Genomic DNA, 5,599 nt, shown 5'->3' with positions numbered 1-5,599 from the left:
TCTCTGATGAAATTAAAATAAATAAATAAAGTTAAATCAAATCATTCTTTAAGAAAAATTTCAGGGCCAACAAGTGGCATGGTGGTTGAGGGCACTAGACTCCCATGTGGCCAATCGTGGTTTGAGTCCCGGACCTGGCAGCTTGCTTTCTCAGTTTCTTTCTCTCTCTCACACACACACACACACACTCTGTCCTTCTCTGGTCAAATTAAAATAAATAAATAAATGGATAAATAAAGTTAAATAAAATAATTTTTAAAATTTTCCTATTTTTCAAACCTGCGTGAAAGGAGCGAACCTGCCTGCACCCCTCTGGGTGGGGCACTCACTCCTGCACAAGGCAGCCTCCTTCCCACAGCACACCTCCAAATGTTCCAGTCTCCTGAACGTGCCCTAATCACCTCTCTGCCATTTCTCCCTGCTTTCAGGATTTTGGACACGCACATGCTGGGAGTATTTCTTTTTTTTTCTTTTTTTGGAGAGGTTTTTGCTATAGGGCGTGTGCACTCGCCAGACAGACAGAAAGAGAGAGAGAGACAGAAAGCGAGAAATCACCCCCCAGAGGGGATGGCATTGCCGCTATCCCTTCTCCTCCATTCTCCTCTCGGGATCTTGGGCACACATGCACATGCGCCCAGCGTGAGTTTTAAGCCACCAGGTCCGGGACATGAACCGCGGTCAACTACATGGGAGTCCAGCGACATAGCCATTTATGCTAACTGCTGGTCCCCATGCTGGGAATATTTCTAAGGCTGCTGGGTCTGGGACTCGAACTGCAAGGTGGGCCATGTGGATACCGTTGCCTTACCACCAGGACACAGGCAGTCCAGTACTGGCTCTCTCAAGATGCATTTCTCTATGACTTTTGCAGCCAATAAGGGCAATAGGCGTGCCCATCCCGCTCCTCCTCTGGTGCCCAGCGCTGGGAGCAGGGGCCCAGCAGTGCACCGCCCCCCTGCCCCTGCCCTCTATTTGCCCAGCTCACACGTGCATGTGCAGGTCAGGGGCCCGGCCAAGTTTCTCCAGCTGGCAGCAATGGAGCAACCAGAACTCAGTCTGAAACTCAGCCTGCCCCAGGAGGTTCTCCCAAATGTGGAACTGAACTGAGCAGTTTCTGCTAAGGACAGACAGGCCTTGCTGTTCTCAGCCCGCACCCCACATCCCCCTGTGACAGATGTGCTTCGGGTTGTTTTTCCAGCTGTGATACTGGGCTGGGGCCCGAGGCCCACCTGGCAGCCTGGCGCTCCTGTGTGGGAAACTTGGTTTGGTCCCAGAAGTGCACAGAGCTCCCCTGGTCCCTGGAGCCCACAGGCACTGCCAGCCCCAAGCACGGTCTCTGTCAGCCTGGTCTGGAAGTGTCCCGACCCGGGGGACAGTTGAACAGGTTTCCTGAGGGAAGGAGTGAGAGATGGGACAAACGACACAGTGTTACAACACGGAGACCACGCAGTGTTACAACTCTTCAGGGTCCTCTGTTTATTGTGGGCAGAACAGAGACGACACAGTGTCACAACTCTTCAGGGTCTTTAGGGTCGTCTGGCGATTGTGGGCCAGGGATCGTGGTTATATACATGTTGGTGGGCAGTGATTGGTTGAATGAAGGATTGTAAAACGTGGGTTATCATTGGTTGCTTTTGTGGACCAATCATGAGGTGCTGGATATGCAAATCTGAGGGAGTCTAAGCTTACCAATTTGCTATGGGAAGTGGCCAATCAGAGTACGGTTTTGAAGGTGAGGTTTTGAAGGGGAGCCAATCATGGCCTTTGTCATTGTGTAATTGTTTGCTCTCTGAGAAACCGGGCGATATTCGCCTGTGCGCAGCCTCCCACATAGAAGGAAGGCACGGAGCAGGACACAGGGAGGCCCCGCACTTGCTAGCCCTGGGGCCTGGGGTGTGCACAGCTGTCCAAGAGGTATCTGCAGCTGCCAGGCCCCCTTGGCTGGGGTGGCCTGCAGGAAGTCGAGTTGGTGTCTGGAAAGCTCCTGCTCCCTGGGCTGGCTCTGGCGCCATCCCCTAAGAGGTCAGTCTCGGGGCTTCTGCTGCTTGGAAACAGACCGCTATCCAGGTGCAAGGCCTTGGTGAAGGTCTGTGTATGCACAGACACCATCAGTGCTTCAATGCCTTTTTTAAAAAAAATTGCTATGGGGTGTGAACACTCCCTGGAGAGGGGCAGAGAAAGTGAGAAAGCACCCAGGGGCGGGGGGAGGGGTTGAGCACATGGCAGTTCCTTCTCCTCTGTTCTCCTCTTGGGATTTTGGGTGCGTGCATGAGCCTGACATGTTTTTCAAGCCTCCAGGTCTGGGACTTGAGCTGTGTAGTAGCCATGTGGGATCCAGCCGCCTTAACCACTACCAGCTGGCTCCTTCAATGTTTTCTTCTTTTTGTTTTTAATTTAGAGATTTTTGCTATAGAGCGTGTATGCTTGCTGGGGAGACAGAGAGCGATGGAAAGAAAGAAGTCACCCCCTCCTCCGGGGGGATGGCCATACTGCAATCCCTTCTCCTCCATTCTCCTCTCAAGATCTTGGGCATGCACGCACACACAGCCAGCATGGTCACCGGGTCTGGGACTCAAACCATGGTTGACTAAGTGGGAGTATGACGATGTAAACATTATGCCATCTGTCTCTTTAATGCCCTTTTAAACAAAAAAATCAAACTGAAAATGAATAACCACACAGCCTTCCTATGAACTGCCCCTCACCTGCCCCACCCAGCAACGCCAGACAAGCTCTCCCTGGAGCTGAGCAGTCCTGCCGTCCTCACCTGCACCGCGCAGCCCTGCCTAACCCAAGAGACAGTGGGGCAAAGACACATGGCTGTCTCTGTGATGGCCAACACCGGGGGACTGGAACGGGAGCAACTGGTCTTCCTCCAAGCTGGTAATTGTCATCCTCTCCGACGGGCAAAGCCGTTCGTCCCAAGCTCTCCTGGGATGGAGAGAGCAGAGAAGGCCACATTCCAGTCTCTGATGACAGAGGCTGTTCCTTTAGTCTCTTGTACTGTCAGGACATGGGGGATCAAGATGGGGGACTGAAAGACCACAGCATGAACAGCTGAGTTGCCATCTGCCTAGAGGGTATGCAGGAGCGGTTTCCCACCCAGCTCCAAAGTGGAGTTCATGCACCCCTTCGCTTCCTCTCTCACAAGGACTCCCCGGCCACCGTGGTGGATGTCCAGCACTGCACTGCCCGGACTGGCGGCAGGACAGCAGGGACTCACCGCAGCTCAGCTCCCACTTACGCAGGGCGGATATCAGCAGGTTAATCCACGTGATGTCTCCACCGTCTCCACTGCGAAGAGGGGCTGAGTCGATTGCTCAAGGTCACGCAGCCTGGTAAGGGTGGAGCAGGGTCCAGACACGGGCAGGCCGCTGGCACCCAGGATGCCCTCTGAGTGGAGGCCGTCCAGCAGAGCACAGGTCGTGAGTGCGCCTCGAGGGACACTGCTGGGAAGAGAGGCGCCATCAGACTCCCGAGAGGATGACCGTGGGGTTGGAGAAGAACATCCAGAGGGGCTCAGCCGGGGATGGGAGTCCGTGGGAGCAGGCCTCAGTTCGTGAGGCCTTGGGGTAGGACCAAGCAGGGGCAGTGTCCCTGGAGCACTGGAGTGAAGGGGAACATGAAGGAGGTGGGTGGGGAACAGCAGGGACAGGCAGGCCATAGAAGAGGGTGGACTGTGCCCAACGTGCCATCAGACCTGAGCGAGGTGACATGACTGCTCTATGCTGTGTGGGGAGAGGGTTGGAAACAGGAGGCCGGAGTCTGGGTGACAGTGATCAAGGATCGTCACAGTGGTCAAGGAGACGTGGCCCCATACTCGGCTGAGTGTGAGTGGAGTGGCTTTTCCTCCCTTCCCACCCCCACATCTCCAAGAGCTCAACATCTGAGTTAGATGGGCCCCAACCCTCCCACTGCAGATAGCTCGCTGGTTTTCCCAGGTTCGGCATTTTCTGACCGTCCCAAGGTGCTGACTCTCCACCTGCCGAGGGAGCCGGTGCCCAGGCAACTCCGCCATCCCTTCTCCAGCCTCCTCTAGGTATTTTGGCATGCACGCACACGTGGCCAGCATGAGTTGTTGTACAGGACTCGAACTGTGGTTAACAAGGTGGGAGTCCCACACCGTAATCAGCACGCCATCTGCTGGTCCCAGCGTAATGGTTCATCTTAGGACTGATGTGACTTAGATTCCATATAAGCCGGAAAGGCGGGTGCTGGGCTTGGCTGCAGGGAAATGGCTAGAATACATACAGCACGCCACTGTGCAGGCCTGTCAGGAGCTGTAGGCAGGAAAGAGGAGAGACGGAACAGGCGCCTCGGGCCCCTCCCTAAGGTCACTCCCTGCATTGTGAAACAGGGCTAAGAGAAGAAGGGAGAGACATGTCTCCAGCAAGACGTGAGCAAGTGAAAACAGAAGCGTGCATCTACGAGTCTGCGTGCACATGAACACTACTAGGTGGGATACCAGCATGCCAGGAGGACTTCCTGGAAGAAGTGAGTTTAGGGTATAAAAAGAAAACAGGGCCAAAAGCTAGCCCACCTCCTTTAATGGGCACCTGGTTTACAGGAGGCAGTCACATCTCCACTTTACAGAGGAAAAACAGTTCAGGGCCCAGTCACAACAGTGCAAACAGGTCACCACTGCGTAGTGGCTGAGGCCACAGCGGAGGCCTGGCTGTAGGTCCTGGCCTGTCCTAAGTACATTGACACACTCTGGTCCCAGTCAGCTGGGAAGCTGCGGTGGGAGGATCACCACAGGTGAGACCCTGTCAGGAAAATACTGTCTCCCTCCTGTGAGGAGGGGGATGGACTGGGGCGTGTGGGAGCACCAGGCCCAGGTGCCCCCACAAACGGTTCACTCTGGGCAAGGGCTGCAGACCCAGACAATGGACTCTCTTCCTGGGCTCTCCGTAACCCCTGGACTCCCCAGGTCATCTTCCCCGGGGCTGTCAACCCAGGATCCGATGCCTGGGCGCAACTGCATGTCTGCAGGACAGGACACCGTCGGGCTTGGCGCTGGGCACTCTGCCCCTTCTGGAACCCGCCCAGGAGCCTTGACCCACAGACTTCAGAGCACAGAACCGGCCAAGAGAAAGGGCCGGCTGGTGTGGGGCTGGAAGCCCTTGTGGGGCCTGGAAGCCCTTCTGGGGCCCTGGGACCAGCTGCCGTAGCGCATCACAACACAAGCCAGCGCCACGCCAGGCCCACTGGTGCTCCTGAGAAAGCCCCGCCCCTGGCAGCCCAGTCCAGGAGGCCCCTGGCCTCAGGGCTGGACCCTTGCCTCAGTTTACCGAGATGTCCAACAGGTGAGGAGGGTGGGGAGCAGAGAAGGCAAGGCCGCGGCGTGAGCCCGGGCGGTGGCCTGGGGATCCCATCCTAGTTCTCCCCTTGACAACACAGAGCTGCTTCCCAGCACCCGCAGACGCACTGGGCAGTACAGACAACGTTTAGCCAGCTCTTGCGAGGCGTCAGCGCTCTCCGGGCGCTCTGCGAACTCCCTAAACCGCCCCAAACGTATAAAGTGGGCGCGGTTATCACCCCCCTCCACCCGAGGGAGGCTGAGGCACCCGTGGAAGTGGCTAATACACGCGGCGCAGAA

At 56.1% G+C, this 5,599-nt stretch overlaps 1 long non-coding RNA gene across 2 annotated transcripts in view; it reads right to left on the bottom strand.

The window, feature by feature from the left end:
* Positions 1-2,608: 2,608 nt before the first annotated feature.
* LOC102496446 (uncharacterized) overlaps positions 2,609-5,599 on the bottom strand; it is a 3,493-nt gene continuing 502 nt past the window's right edge. The window contains exons 2-3 of one of the 2 annotated variants that reach the window (XR_001370923.2): positions 3,245-3,449; positions 2,609-2,931 (exon numbers count right to left, since the gene is read on the bottom strand). This is a non-coding gene — a long non-coding RNA (uncharacterized LOC102496446). The remainder of the gene's footprint in view (positions 2,932-3,244; positions 3,450-5,599) is intronic. The other variant, XR_335611.2, reaches the window with a different exon arrangement.

This window comes from Tupaia chinensis, unplaced genomic scaffold, assembly GCF_000334495.1.
Source record: "Tupaia chinensis unplaced genomic scaffold, TupChi_1.0 Scaffold000468_1, whole genome shotgun sequence".
NCBI lineage: Eukaryota > Metazoa > Chordata > Mammalia > Scandentia > Tupaiidae > Tupaia > Tupaia belangeri.
The sequence above is the reverse complement of the archived record's forward strand: the minus strand, read 5'-3'. Positions and strand labels throughout refer to the sequence as shown.